General features: G+C 34.3%; 1 protein-coding gene and 1 long non-coding RNA gene across 2 annotated transcripts in view; one reads left to right on the plus strand and one right to left on the minus strand.

The window, feature by feature from the left end:
* The window catches only part of LOC145686369 (uncharacterized), a 686,556-nt gene that overhangs the window by 508,559 nt on the left and 163,336 nt on the right, over positions 1-14,661 (minus strand). The gene's annotated exons all lie outside the window — the stretch shown is intronic.
* The window catches only part of LOC145686367 (follistatin-related protein 5-like), a 690,843-nt gene that overhangs the window by 319,113 nt on the left and 357,069 nt on the right, over positions 1-14,661 (plus strand). The window lies entirely within an intron of this gene.

The raw sequence follows: 14,661 nt of genomic DNA on the forward strand, positions 1-14,661 counted from the left end.
TTATTGTAGGAACCTTCTCTCTAATGACCGTGTGTAGGAATCATTTGATTGTCTGTGAGTCGGAGATAGTGTATCAATACGTAAATGTTATAAATGTAAGTTGTTGTATTTATTTGCACATTTACAAACATATTTACATTTTGGTAACATTAGGAATCTTCTGTGATATTAATTGGTGGTAAGAAGCGAGAATTAGAATGATTTCAGTAAGACTCGTATGCATTTCTTAAGGGCCTTTACGACTTTTCCTTGTATTTTTTTTAATGAATAACTACGGGAAATTTTGAATTTCACTGTAATGATAGCATTTGTTTAGGGCAGATAAGACAACATTGAGAAGACTTTACCATTTAGTAATAATGAAGCAACGAAGTTGTGCGGAATGTATGTTCGCTGTGAAAGCGTTTGATAAGAACGGTGATATTCTATGGCCTCCGAGATCCCTTGAACTCAGTGTGTGCGGTTTCTCTCTGTGGCGAATCTATGAGGACATCTCGAGAACAAAAAGTATAGTATACGTCCTGTAAACATCGCTGAACTGAAACTGAGTGTTAAACTGTTTCCCACGACGTGATATACTGACAAGGAACGGACATGAACGTGTCATCCGGACATCCGAATCAAACCTAGTCCATTCGATAAACATAACGAAGATATGTTCCTGCACAAAAAATAGGTGCCATGGACAATGGAGTAAGTCCCTGGGGCCCATTAACCCTGTTAGTATAAAGAAAATCGTAGATTCGCAGTGAAATATTTATTGCATCAAAACTGTTTATTGGAAAGTCATGGTTTATAGTTCATTCTCTTCAGTATGAAACTAGCTATCCAGAGGTGCTTTGTATTGGGGTCTATAACGTACTTGGATGGGGAAAATTGGGAGAATGTCTGGAAAATTCACTCCAGAAACCCCTCCTGTCAACTTTGGCCCCTCTGGAGTGGCCCCGGTTAAAAGCACACAATGCAAATGTATCTCAAAGAATATTATAGGGGATAATAAATGATAATAAGTGAATGTATCAAGTTTTGCTTTGATAGACAGAATAGGAATGAAGAGAAAATTTGTATACCAATACGCACTGTACATAGAAAACCGAACCTACGACCTGACCTGTAAAGAGAACATGAAATAAAAAATATAATACATAACATAATATATCTGAAGAGCTTGTTTTATACTGAAGAGAATGAACTATAAAGTATGACTTTCCAATGAACAGTGTTGATGCAATACGTATTTCACTGTGAGTCTACAATTTTCTTTTTACTAACAGGATTAATGGACCCCAGGAACTTACTCCGTTGTCCGTGGCGCCTAATTTTTTGTGCATGAACAAATCTTTGGTACTTTTGTCGAATGGACTAGGTTTGATTCGGATGTCCGGATGATACGTTCATATCCATTCCTTGTCAGCATTTCAGCGAATTTTCTAAACATACTCGTATCGTAATGTGCATGCAGAGATGGGGCACATTTTTCCGATGTCGCTTTCAAGAAGTAAATTGACATGCAAGCATTATAGCTAAAGTCAATGTTAATTGCATACTCTCTATATGCATCTCTATCATTAAATGTATTTTTTCCTGTGTCGATTAGTGCATTTTACGTCAATTGAAACTTCCCTGTTTTCCTGTGCCACCCTGTAAATGCAAATTTATGTTTTTAAAAATGTAAGGGACATTTAAATACACTTGAAGAACAAATAAGTAAAATCACATTATTAAAATTCTAATCTATTTCAAGATCAGTAAAAGTAATTTTCCATGTAAATCAGTGGGCTGAGAAAGAAAGAGCCGTAGGTACTCAATCTCGCTAAGTTACTCACTATTTAAAAAAAAAAAAAAAAGAGAGAGAGAGAGAGAGAGAGAGAGAGGAAGGAATCGTAGCAAAGATCAAAGATCTTTTTAAATTTTCAGATAATATAACTATAAATTAATGTTTGTTATCCATGGATGCCTGTATATTCCTTTACATTATACGGTTGCTGATGCTGTCGATTGCATTAGAGAATTATTTCTAAATATTACTCTTCCTTAGATTTCCCCTTCAACATTTGCTGTTGTTGCGGATGCTTTGATACAGCCACTTTCTGGTTCGAGATTCATGATACATGAGTTTGTTTTCGTACGCTGGGAAACCCCCAAAGCGTGTTTTGAGATCGATGCCAGCAACATTGGGCGCGTGGGTCGAACATCGAAGGGAAGATCATGTTCGATTGTTTATAGGAGCCACAGAAGAGAAGGAAGCGCTGACTCAGTGTGAGAACGGGACGGGGGAGCAGCACGTGACTGGGAAATAAAGTGCGAGGGGAGAGACTTTATTTCTTTTTTTTTTCAGTTTTCTCCCCCATTCTGGACGCTAACCGCTTTTCTCGTCTCCTCGTTCCAAGAAATTAGTTCGCAAAAACTGAAAAGAGCCACATAACAGAACATTCCAGAAAAGAATTACAAGGCCCATTCTTAACATAGAGCTGCTGCACATTCATATCTTTTTAACAAATTCAATTAATCATAAAGTATGAAGTGGAGCAAATATATGAAAAAAAAGGGTTTTCATGTTCACCAACCTTAACTTCATCATTACCTGCGTAAAAATTATCTTATATACCTGTTGATGCTGTTACAGAAGGATCTAATGATGTTGCCACAGAAAGGGTTAACGTGACTGGTTGCTTTGCAAGTAATTCTATTATTTCAAACATTCATTCTCGTGAACATTTAGCATATTCTACGATTTAATCCATTGCAAGCAGTGATGATTTCAGGTTTCCAATGGAGGGGCCTTTTAATACGCAAGAGTAAAATAGTACTGTAAATATGTTGGTAGCCCACAGTAAGTCGAAAATGGCCTGAAACAAGGAGATGCGTTGTCGCCATTATTATTTAACTTTGTGCTGGAATACGCCATAAGGAAAATCAAAGATAGCAACCAGGGCCTAGAGTTGAACGGAATTCACCAGGTTATGGCATATGCTGATGATGTAAATTTAATAGGGGATGATAGGAGAACAGTAGAAATAAATGCAGAGATCTTATTAAACGCTTGCAGGGACATGGGTTTAGAAGTAAATGCAGAGAAAACTAAATACATGGAAGTGCGTCGGGACCGTAATACGGCAAATTGTGGAGGAGTTAAAATACTAAATAATACTTTTGATAAAGTGGATACTTTCAAATATTTAGGATCAATATTAACAGACGAAAATCATATTCACGAAGAAATTAAATGTCGACTAAAAGCAGGGAATTCGTGTTACTATTCGGTTCAAAATCTCTTGTCGTCGCGAATTCTGTCGAGGAATTTGAAGCTTAAAATATATAAAACGATAATCATGCCTGTTGTTCTGTATGGTTGTGAAACATGGTCGCTTACTCTGAGAGAAGAACATAGACTGAAAGTATTTGAGAACAGGATCCTGAGAAGAATATTCGGACCCAAGAGGAACGAGAATGGGGAATGGCGGAAGCTTCATAACGAGGAACTACATAGTTTATACGGTTTACCCAACATTGTTAGGGTCGTCAAGTCTAGGAGGCTTAGGTGGGCAGGTCATGTAGCTAGAATGGAAGAAAGTAGAAACGCTTTCAAAGTCTTGACTGGTAGACCCATAGGAAAACGACCATTAGGAAGACCTAGGCGCAGATGGGAGGACAATATTAAGATGGATCTCGCAGAGATAGGAATACAAAGTAGAAACTGGATGCAATTAGCTAAGGATAGAAGTCAGTGGAGAGCTTTTGTGAACGCGGCACTGAACCTCCGGGTTCCATAGGCCACAGAGTTAGTTAGTTAGTTAGTTAGCCCACAGTAAGCATAGATGGAGATAGGCCTCCGACGAGAGGATTTTCTTATTCCGGGGAGCTTCCCGTTGGTCTACTGGCTAGCGCGTGTGTCTTTGGTGCACATTATCTTGGGTTCGATTCCCGATAGAGGATGACAAAAAATGAATTTCACAATCATTCGTTTTATTAATTATTTACCCATTAATTATTCATCAATCATTTACTTCTTTAACCTAAAGGGCACTAAACAATTTCATTTTTGTTTTAGGTCGAAATCATCTGGCCTGACTTCGATTTTCATAAGGGCGAAAATTTTTTCTCGATCTACCCTTATTCCTATACGGCTCTGACTTGTGAGATTCACTAGCTCTTTAAAATGAGTGTCTTTGTCAAATTTGGAAATAAAGATTGCAGGAGCGTGTTTCAGAGTTGATTTTGAGTTTAACGTCCCGTTCAGCAGCGAGGCTATATGAGACGTGGACCTACTGATTAACGTGGAATCCGAACCACATGAGCTCCAGCCGGGAATCGAGCCCGGGTCTCCCACAAGCGTGTTGCAGATTACATCATCTTCATGGGTACTGGAATCAAAAACGTGTGAAACCTTTACTTCCATGCTTAACTCTTAGGCCTTCATAACCTGACCCGAAAGGAGATGACCTTTACTTTACTTTACAGACAAGTATCATAGACTTCCGTAACATTAAAGGGTAACTTGAAATTTAAAAATGACACGGAAACATTGTAGTCAATTTAAAAACAATCCTATGAACTCTTTGACGTAATATTGTTATGTAGATAATTAAAGACTCATTCGAACTGAAAGTGCCTGGTTACAAAAGGACTAGTTTTTCGCAGCATAAAAGTCACTAGATTTGTTAAATCTCTGAATCTGCATATAAAAACGCAAACACATATCTCACATCTCACATGCAGACATAAACAAATAGTCGCCAATCGGAAACGTGACTTTTTTGTCGCTATCTTTGAAGTCAAATCTCCTATATTTTGTGATTTACCTGCCCTCCCTCCACTGGAAGAGAGGGTCCAATGACAGGATTTCTGTCTTGGGTAGCGAGTCTCTGCATTTCTTATTTCATAAAACTAGTAAATAAACAAAATGCGTATTTAATTGAGGGGCTCGTTACTTACCAAATTTGCGGATCGTAACGCAACGCAAGATATACAGGACGCCAAGTATATCTTATCTCTTTTTACATGTCGAAAATCACAAAATAAAACGCAATTTTTTGGTGTATGTTGGCGCAAATTGACACGTCATGTGCTGAAGCTTTGTATCAATTGATATGCATTACAGTAAACGATTTAACTCGATTCTTTCACTCTTCCTCAGAACATATGGTTTGCTGTGCCTCTATCTACAGTATATCAATATTGTCTGTATTTTACAGTTTATTTCTTCACTTACTGAATAAAGAAAGAAGAAAGAAAACTTCTTTCTTTTTGAGGAAGTATAGTAATTCTCTTTCAATTAAACTACACAAATGCTGGTATTATATTTCAGAACCGATTAACATTTTTCGTTCCAAAATCGCGTTATAAAAATGTGCATTTCTAATTAAATCTTGTCCTTTACTGGAATCTGATCCGATAATTTCTGCCTGAGCATTTTCCTCAATGTTGTTTATCTTCTAATGTTTATTTCCACAAGTATTTATTTATTTAATAGTTTCTTTTCGTTCTTTCGTAGCTATGTAAGTAAAGAAAATTTGTTTAAGGTCGTAATTTAGCTTACGTTTGATCAATATGATGAAACACGTTACTCTAGGTAGTATGATTTTACGAAGTGTGTGAAAGGCGTCAAAAATTTTTCAACTTTCATTTTGCGGAAAGCAATGAAAAAATATTATTTTGTTATAAAAAAAATTAGAAAAATGTTTAATTCAGAATAAGTCAAGACGAATTTTGTCTGTAAGTAAAAACCAGAATGATTAGCACGTGTTCCCTTGCTTGTACGTGGTATAAATTTTATTCTCGGTGAGGTACGTAATTTTTGACGTTAACACAGTATCGCCAGCAAATTAGAGAGCTTCTTGAATCAACGCCTAGCGGACTCCAGTCTTAAAAGGCAGAATAATGTAATTTGGAAGCGGATGTGTTAACCACATCACCCAGTTCAACATATGGCGAGGTTTGTAGTGTCAGGTGGTGTGGTTACATTAAAACTTTTAAAGTGGCAAAAGACGCGCTTTCAATAGAATAACTTGAACTTCTGGACAGTAAAGTGTTACATTATATGTATCTGTCTATTTTCCTTAATCAGAATTGATATTAGTATAAGTAGTTCTGAAAATTCATATGAGACGTGAGAACACGAGTGAGTCTGTTGAATTCTAGTTACACTTCAACTCAGCATTGGTAATTTGCTTTTAAATTAGTAACGAAGTAAATAGCTCTTGGACGTTTGTCTCTTGAAACAAAATATATTTACATATCATTACAAAAACTGACATAATTATAGATCTAGGTGCAATAGTGGTCTAATCAGCATCTAGGTCTCTAGGTCTACAACATAATTAAAAACAAATTATAAAATACATCTCAGCTTCAAGTACAAATCTGCAGTGCAGCATAGCAGTTGAGTTTCGTTGTACTTGTTACCAAATATAAGCTCTATAAAATAATTTTCGGGAGATAATGGAAAACTTTAAGCTTGTGTTTCTCATTTGTAAGTTGTTGATTGACCACTATTGCATCCAAGTTCACAATTTCAAATCCAAATTTTTGAAATATTTTCCTTTAGCTGCTTGCTTTAGAATAATATTGTTGGGTGGCTGATGGAATCACTCTTCGACCAGGAATCTCATTGAAATAAATGCATTCCTCAAGAAAAAGAAATTGAGAAGCAATATTGACTGTACAATTGATAGTCGGTTAATTTGACTGAGTTAACATGTCAAAAACATCTTTGGTTTCTCCTATTTGCATTGGTTTATTGCATACACAGCTACAATTCACAAACCTATACTTCTTCACAAACTATTATATTCACCTTATTACAACCCTTTAATACTATCATATTATCTAGAAAGTCTCTTGCATACTTAACAAATTCTCATTACAGACTCTTCTTGTAAAAAAAAAAAAAAAAAAAAATCTTTACTGTAGTTTTAACTTTCTACATTCATGAAATACTTACATCGACAAGAAGACAGATTAATCATTACAACTATAATTTTCAAGGTTTCTTATAATCAATCAAAACCCCTCCTACTTTAACTCTATCCTAACACTGAGCAGAGTTCTCTAGTGGTACATTATTATTATACGCACTTTCGGCACAGAAGGATTGAGTTCGGGTCCAAGTAGGAGCTCATGTGGTTCAGGTTCCGCATTAAATTGTAGGTCGACCTCCCGTATAGCATCAGTACTAAACAATGCGTTAAACTCCAAATCAGCACTCATCTTTCATACATAGTCTATTAAGAAAACGTTCGATAATGCAGACTGGAGCATTATGTTTAGAGTTTAGACAAACTTCAGCTTTGACCTCCAAGATAAAAGAATTATATACAAGCTTAGACGATCCAATGTGGAATTATATAGAAAGAAGAAGAACGTGAAGTGAAAATAGAAAAGAGCGTAAAAGCACAAGGATGAAGATGTTCACCAACGTATAATATAGTATTTAAAATAGTGTAGCAAGGACATGTTTTAAAGAAATAATAAAAAAATGTGGTATCTAGAAGTTTATCGACGACAGTAAGGAAAATGTTTATTAAAAACTTTGATTTAAGTGTATTCCTGTATATATTAGGGACGCGAATACTTTGAGAAACTGAAAGAAGAAAAGCGAAGGAACGAGAATGCTGCGAATAGAAATTATAAATTAGAAGTAACAGAAAAGTGTTAAAAAGAAGAAACAAAAACCAATGCATTTTGGTCAGAACAGAGACAGAGAGAGAAAAGATAGCTTGATTAGCCATGCAACTCTTTACCCATAATGACTTAGCGTTCTGTTGGAAGGTAAAACTAGTCGTGGCAGGCGAAAAGGAAGTATTTAGGCAAGACTATATCACTATATCATACAGTACAACAAGCACGAATATAATAGAAAATTAAATCGTTTCATGTTGACTACCAATCTTTAGTTAGTCGAAGGGGAAGAAGATATCAGACTGTGATGCATATAAATGTGGTTCTCTGCTAAATGAAGCACTTGTGCAAATCAAAAGTGTACACTAAGAAAAATATTAATAGTGCAATGAAGTCAGTAGTAACTTTTGGTGTTGACGATGTATAGTCTATTCGATCTCAAATAATGTAAATGTGTGATGTACGATATTATATTCATGAGTTTTTGCAATTCCATCTATTTTTCTATCCTTCTATTTGTCTATCGTTATTTAGATAAATTTGTAATACCTTTTCTTTTGTTTATCAGCTATATACGGGCAGCATTAAATTTTAAAATGTCATAATTTGCTGTGTAAGAAAAATGCAGTAAAAAGAGTATTTAGTTCAAATTATTATAAGCACCATGATGCGTTTTAGAGTACAATTTCTTCATTTCACACTAACTGATTTCTCAGCATTTATATTTTTGTGTAAGGGGTTATATATTAAACATCCCAGTTGATTCATTAAGATTCCTAGCAGAAAAATTGTGATACTGCAGCAACTCAAACAATGACATATTTTTAAATAATAATTTTAGTGAATTCCAAAAGAAGGATCCGAATGGCATCTTTTTAACTTAGTATCCATTATATTGGGTTCAAACCTAATGCCAAGTCGGCTGTTATGGGTCTAGAGTTTAAAATGCAGTTGGATGGAGAAGCTAATGAATCAATAAATGCTAGAAATCCAACAGAAACCATCCCCAACAAAATTTGCCTCGAGTGTCTTATTGTATTGCGTAGTGCGTACATCTGCATACTGTGGTTATTCACGTATGCAGCTGCTGTGTTGTTTCCATCTCTCCTAATGACTATTTTCTACCCCATTCTTCAGTATTGATTTCTATTCTGTTCCTCATTCTGTTGAAGGGTCATTTGTATGATGGTAATTTAACAGTATTCTGTTGATTTTGCTTTCATATGTTGTTGAATGGGTGACAGCAAGTCGTAGTTTACAGTAGACAGTGACACTTTTGTAAATTAAGAATATAAAATATTTGTAAATTTTTAAGATCATTTTAGTCTTTGTAATTAACATGTATAGACGCATAGAGTTCTGTAAACATTAATTTCTACAGGTTTAACTAAAATTTCATTTAAAGTGCAATTAAAATATTAGAAGTAAAGAAGAATTACACCTCAGCATCACTCATCTTTGATGTCAATGTGTGACATTGAATATTTATATATACGAGTAAAACTTTTTTGAGATTTAAATTGATTAAGATTTGTTGGGTAAAAGTGTTCCGACATTGAATGAAATTCGAAGTGTTATCAAGGTAAGTGGGAGTAGGAGTTGGTTAAGTGCGTCTACTTAACATGGGCTGTAAAGTACTTTTCATTATATTATACCATTATTTATCTATCTATCTATCTATATCTATATCTATATCTATCTATCTATCTATCTATCTATCTATCTATCTATATCTATATCTATATATATATATATATATATATATATATATATATAATATTAGAAGTTCCTTTTAAAAATGGCATAATCAATAGATGACAGAATAGTTAATGCAATTGTAGAATGTAATCATGGGCGTACTCAAGTTGTAATTTTTATATTAATAATGATTTCAATTTCGTTATGGAGTTCTCGATTATCAATACGAGATAACAAGTAATAGTGTCACGTGTATATCACGTAAAAGAGTTTGTTTTTTATGGCGTGACATTTTCTCAATAAGTATTAAAACCAGAAATTGTAGTATATTTCTACCACTTGCGGCATTACTAGAGATGTTGAAATGGAAACGGAATATATTCCTGAGACAATTAATTGATCATTTCTCGCTAAGATTAATGTTAAAACCGGAAGTCGTTGATTTCTACCACTTATGGTTTGAATAAATAGTTAAGAGAGACAATAATATATATTCATAGAACCCTAAATCGAGTCCAAAAATAACCGCTTCTCTCTACTTCTTATCGTTTTTGCTCTATGCAGATCAATATTGAAACCGGAAGCTGTAGTTTCGTTCAGCTGTAGTATAGTCACTTCCGGTTTTAGTGTACAGTTAAGGAAGAAAAGAAATATATTCTTGGAACGGTTAATCGATTTTAGGATACACTTCTCGCTATCTATCGCCTTTCTGCTCTATAGTGATTAATGTTAAAACCGGAAATGATTGATTTCTACTGCTTTCGATGTGATTGGATCGCCTCTATCAACGAATTCGATTCCTAACTTTTGTTTCTCTACATCTGAAAAAAATTGATGGTGGTCCATCCGTTAATTCTTGAGATCTTTTGTCTCCAAGACTGATATACACATGAATACACACACTCGTAAACAGGACAAATATATGAAGGGGTTTTGGTAAAACAATCTCCTTAATAAATTAGCTAGGTGTCATTTCAGTGTCACTATGAACCTTCCATCGGTACAGCAGCACTAACCGGTAAGGAGAAGGCAGAATTTGGTAAGTGAACTTTGGGGCCATTTTTTGCAAGGTGGTAGTGCACATTTAAAGAATTAATATTACAAACTGAGAGAGCGCAATGACGAAAAATAACGGAGAAAAACCGTCTTAAAGTTTTGTACTCGACGCATACGGTGTATATCATACGACGCGCAAATTTAGCAAGTGACGGCTTGGCAGAGTAAGGAGAACATGCGACTCATGTGCAAAGGGTCACGGGTTCAATTCCCGTTTGAATCAAGCTTTTTTGTGTTTTTTGCTTCAACCAATAAATTAACCATCTGTAACTGTAAGTGAAATATTAATTCACCATATGTTTATAATGAATAAAACAATAAACATTTCCAAATCACTTGTAAAATCTTTCAATGTTCGATGTTAACTTAGAACAAAATTTAATCTATTCCGTAAATATTATTGTTACCATAGTCGTTGTGTAAAAAATGTTCTTGACACTTCGTGTCTACATCTGCAGACAATGTGTGAATTACAAAGGGAATGAGGGGGAAATCTCCTTTGGTTATAGCAACATCCAGTATTAGCAAAGGTGATTTCCCCCTCAATTCCTTTGTAATTCGCACACTGTCAACAGATGTAGACACGAAACTTCAAGAACATTTATTACACAACGATTGTCGTGACCATAATATAACTCGTGATATCAGTATATTTACTGAATAGATTACATTTTGTTTACTAATTAACATGAAACATTGAAAGATCTTACAAGTGATTTGAAAATTTCTATTGTTTTATTCATTATAAACATATGGTGAATTAGTATTTTACTTATAGTTACAAATGGCTACTTTATTGGTTGAACGAAAAAACAAAAGAAGTTCGACACGAACGCGAATCGAACCCGGGACATTTTTGCACATGAGTCGCAAATTTTCCTCACTCTGCCACGCCTTCGCTTGATAAATTTTGAGATACGTCGTATGATATATGCGGCGAGTAGAAAACTTTAAAACGGTTTTTTGTTGTTATTTTTGGCCATTGCGCTCTCCCAGTTTATACTATTAATTCTTTAAATGTGCACTACCACCTCCCAAAAAATGGCTCCGAAGTTTACTTACCAAAGTCGGCCTTCTCCTTGTAAGTCATGTGTCGATCACATTGAACTATTATGACTTTTTTTCTTCAGGAAATTTAATAGTAAGTTTGTTATCTACGTTAAATCAAAGTTTGTAGTATCCACTTCTGCTTCCTCTTAACTTAAAGGTAAATGAATGTGATAATTCATGCCAACAAGGGTGTAGTAGAGGTATGAGTTTCTGTTCCAAATTTTTAGAAAGTTTTGTCAGTCTCAAATCTATTGTTAGAAATAGTAAAATTTTTAAATAATATGCCCAAAGTTCTTATATACATTTTTTAAATCTCAAAAATAAGATAAGTATCGTGAATACGAGGCTAGCATTCGCAAGTACTAGAAGCAAAAGAAAGTTCGTTGGATAGACGCAGTGGTTTAGTTTGACCGGAACGTCATTCCGGATAGATACTGAATAATAATAACACTGAATAGATACAAAATATTAATTAATTTGTGTGGATAGTAGTACAATTCGCTGAAAATATTACAAACGGTACACACGACAATGACAATTCAAGTTGATACTCCAATGTTCTGTCTCAAGAGCATATGAAAACAAAACTCAAACCTTGTAGTAAGTAATGAGATTAGTATGTCGATTTGTTGAAACACACGAAAACTCTGAAAATAATCTCAACAGCTAACATTTCATATAGCGAACTTTCAACAATCACAATCAGCGCACAATCTCAAAGCACAATCACCGAACATACGAAATTCACTCTCTAGGACTTTCAACACATCATGTTCATGCATTTTTTGCTTTATTCTTTCAGAAGCAACTCTTAATTCAACATACGCACTAGAAAGATTGTCTGTAATCAAGTGCTGCATAATTTGCTTGATGAACGTTTCTATGTCATATCGATCATTTAAGATCAATTTTATAACCTGTTTCCGTGACTAAACTTTAGAATTTAGCTAAATTTCGTTAACTGTTCTGAACATTTGCAACTACCATTAAAAAGCCACTGTTCTTATGAGTGTGTCATTGGTTCCGAAAGTTACTATTTAATTTTTCAGCGAGTCTCCTTTACTCCTAATATTTTCTGTTCTTGCAATTTTCGCGAATTGGCGACTATCGAAATTTCATTCTTTCAGTTTACCATTAGTACAATACCTATATGGGAAATGTCCTGGGAAATTGAAGTTCAGTATGAACCTCACTAACTTAACAAAGTTAACGTATCAAAGTATGACGTTAGATTATTTCACAAGATAGGATGAAGTTGATTGAGAATTGGGAAAGCGAGCTGCTATGTAGAACTAGGTAAGATTTTCGATGTATTTAATGACATGAAATATCATGGAGTTTACACACTTGCTTTATATTATGTTAAGCTTCTTCTTTGAGATAAAAAGTTAAGTGTTTAGTGAAATGATAACTCACTGAGAAGAAACATTGAGATGGCCATCGTGTGTATTGTTGCCTTTATTTAATTCAGTAGTACACGTTGTTCACCACAAATTAATATCGTTTGTGATCGAAACATGGACTTCCTTCGCCAGAGGTGAGTATTGTTTCACTAAATCCGTATGATCTCTAAATACGCCGAAAAATGTAGTATAAGACATATTTAATTTTTAGTATACCTTAATACTAGGGGACAAAAGCGTACACAGTATTTGTATTTGGAGGAAATTCTTTAAAAGTTAGAATTATTTTAAAGGTACTTAATTTTAAGTAAGTAAATTTATACTTGTTACCATTAGCAGATAAGTTCTAGCGCATTCCAAGTATGAGTCTATTTTTCATATGAATGGACACTGATATAGGACATATTGCTGTTTACGTTTACGAATAAACTGAGTCTTGAAGAGAATGTGCGTCTTTGCGTGAAAAGACTGGAGAAAATTGACGGAAAACTCAGTACAAATGGCAGTCCTTGTTTCCTTTGTATTCCTCCATAGTTGTAATGATCTTCGGACAACCTTATACTCTGATACTGTCTGCTATTTTACCCTTAAGCTTACGAAAACATTATTATCATTGTAGCTATTCTCCCTTAGTTCTTCTCCCTTCTTTCACTCACATTCGTACAAAGAAATTATTTCGTCTTCCCATCTACAGCGCTTTCTTTTATACGGTCTCGTTCTCCATTTCCGGTTGGTCTCTTCCGGCAAGAATCTTTGTCCATCTCCCCTAATGTAACCAATACATTTTCATTTCGCCCCCTTTAGGGAGATTTCAACATTTGTCAGATTTATGAGTTTCACGTTCAACTAATAGTCTTAGTTCTTCCACTGGAGTCGTCTGTATACTTTTCGTTCTTTGGAATTTTTTACTTCGCTCAAAGAAACATGTTGATCTCTAGAATGTGAAGTGTATAAGAATCAATGGAGGTTCTAATAATGGAATCCGTAACTTCACCGAGAAATTACTTATTCAAAATGTACGTATTCTAAAGTACCAAACGTTTTCAAGCACTAGCCAGGTATTGCTAAAAGAATATTAAGAGTGTTAGTTATAATCTAAGATAAATGTTTAGTATTTCTCGCTAGTTTAGCTGAAATTAGATCAGCAATTTCGAAAACATTCTTTTCGTTGCTTTTGGAGAAATCTGGTGTAGTTCAACTCTTAACAAACTAAATTTCTTGCTATATATAGAACTTGCTATACAGAAGTATGTAGAACGTACCATAATACTACATTATGTGATACAGTGAATCAAAAATGTTTTTCCCGCTCTAAAATTACTTTTCACAATAACTTAAGATTGATTGACCACCATTCTCGATAACATCGAGAAAACAGTTTATTCTACATCACGTAAACTAAAGATTGATAGAGGACTATTTTCGATAACATTGAGAAAATTGTTATGTCTATACATGGAAACTGTATTCAGAAGGATTGAAACAAAAATTCCACTTAAATAATGTAATAATGAACCAAGAAACAAAGTAAGTTTACCAACTAAAATTGTGTTGTACTGTATACTCGAAGGAGTTAAAATTTTAGTAAGTTGTTAATAATTGGAGATAAGACTGCTATACTTATTGATATTACACATTGTATACATCAAATATTTTATTATATTGATGTATTGTAAAATACATTTAAGATGTATCAAGACTTGAGATGCAAAAAAGCCGGCTTTTTTGAATCGATGGTTTTTTTCACATAAAAAGCCGTTTTTTTTAAAAAAACGAGAATTTTGGAAATTTTGGCTTTTTTCATTTTCATGATTTTTCTATCTAAATAGCTTTC

The sequence above is a fragment of the Thermobia domestica genome, chromosome 5, assembly GCF_964235325.1.
Source record: "Thermobia domestica chromosome 5, izTheDome1.hap1.1, whole genome shotgun sequence".
Lineage (NCBI taxonomy): Eukaryota > Metazoa > Arthropoda > Insecta > Zygentoma > Lepismatidae > Thermobia > Thermobia domestica.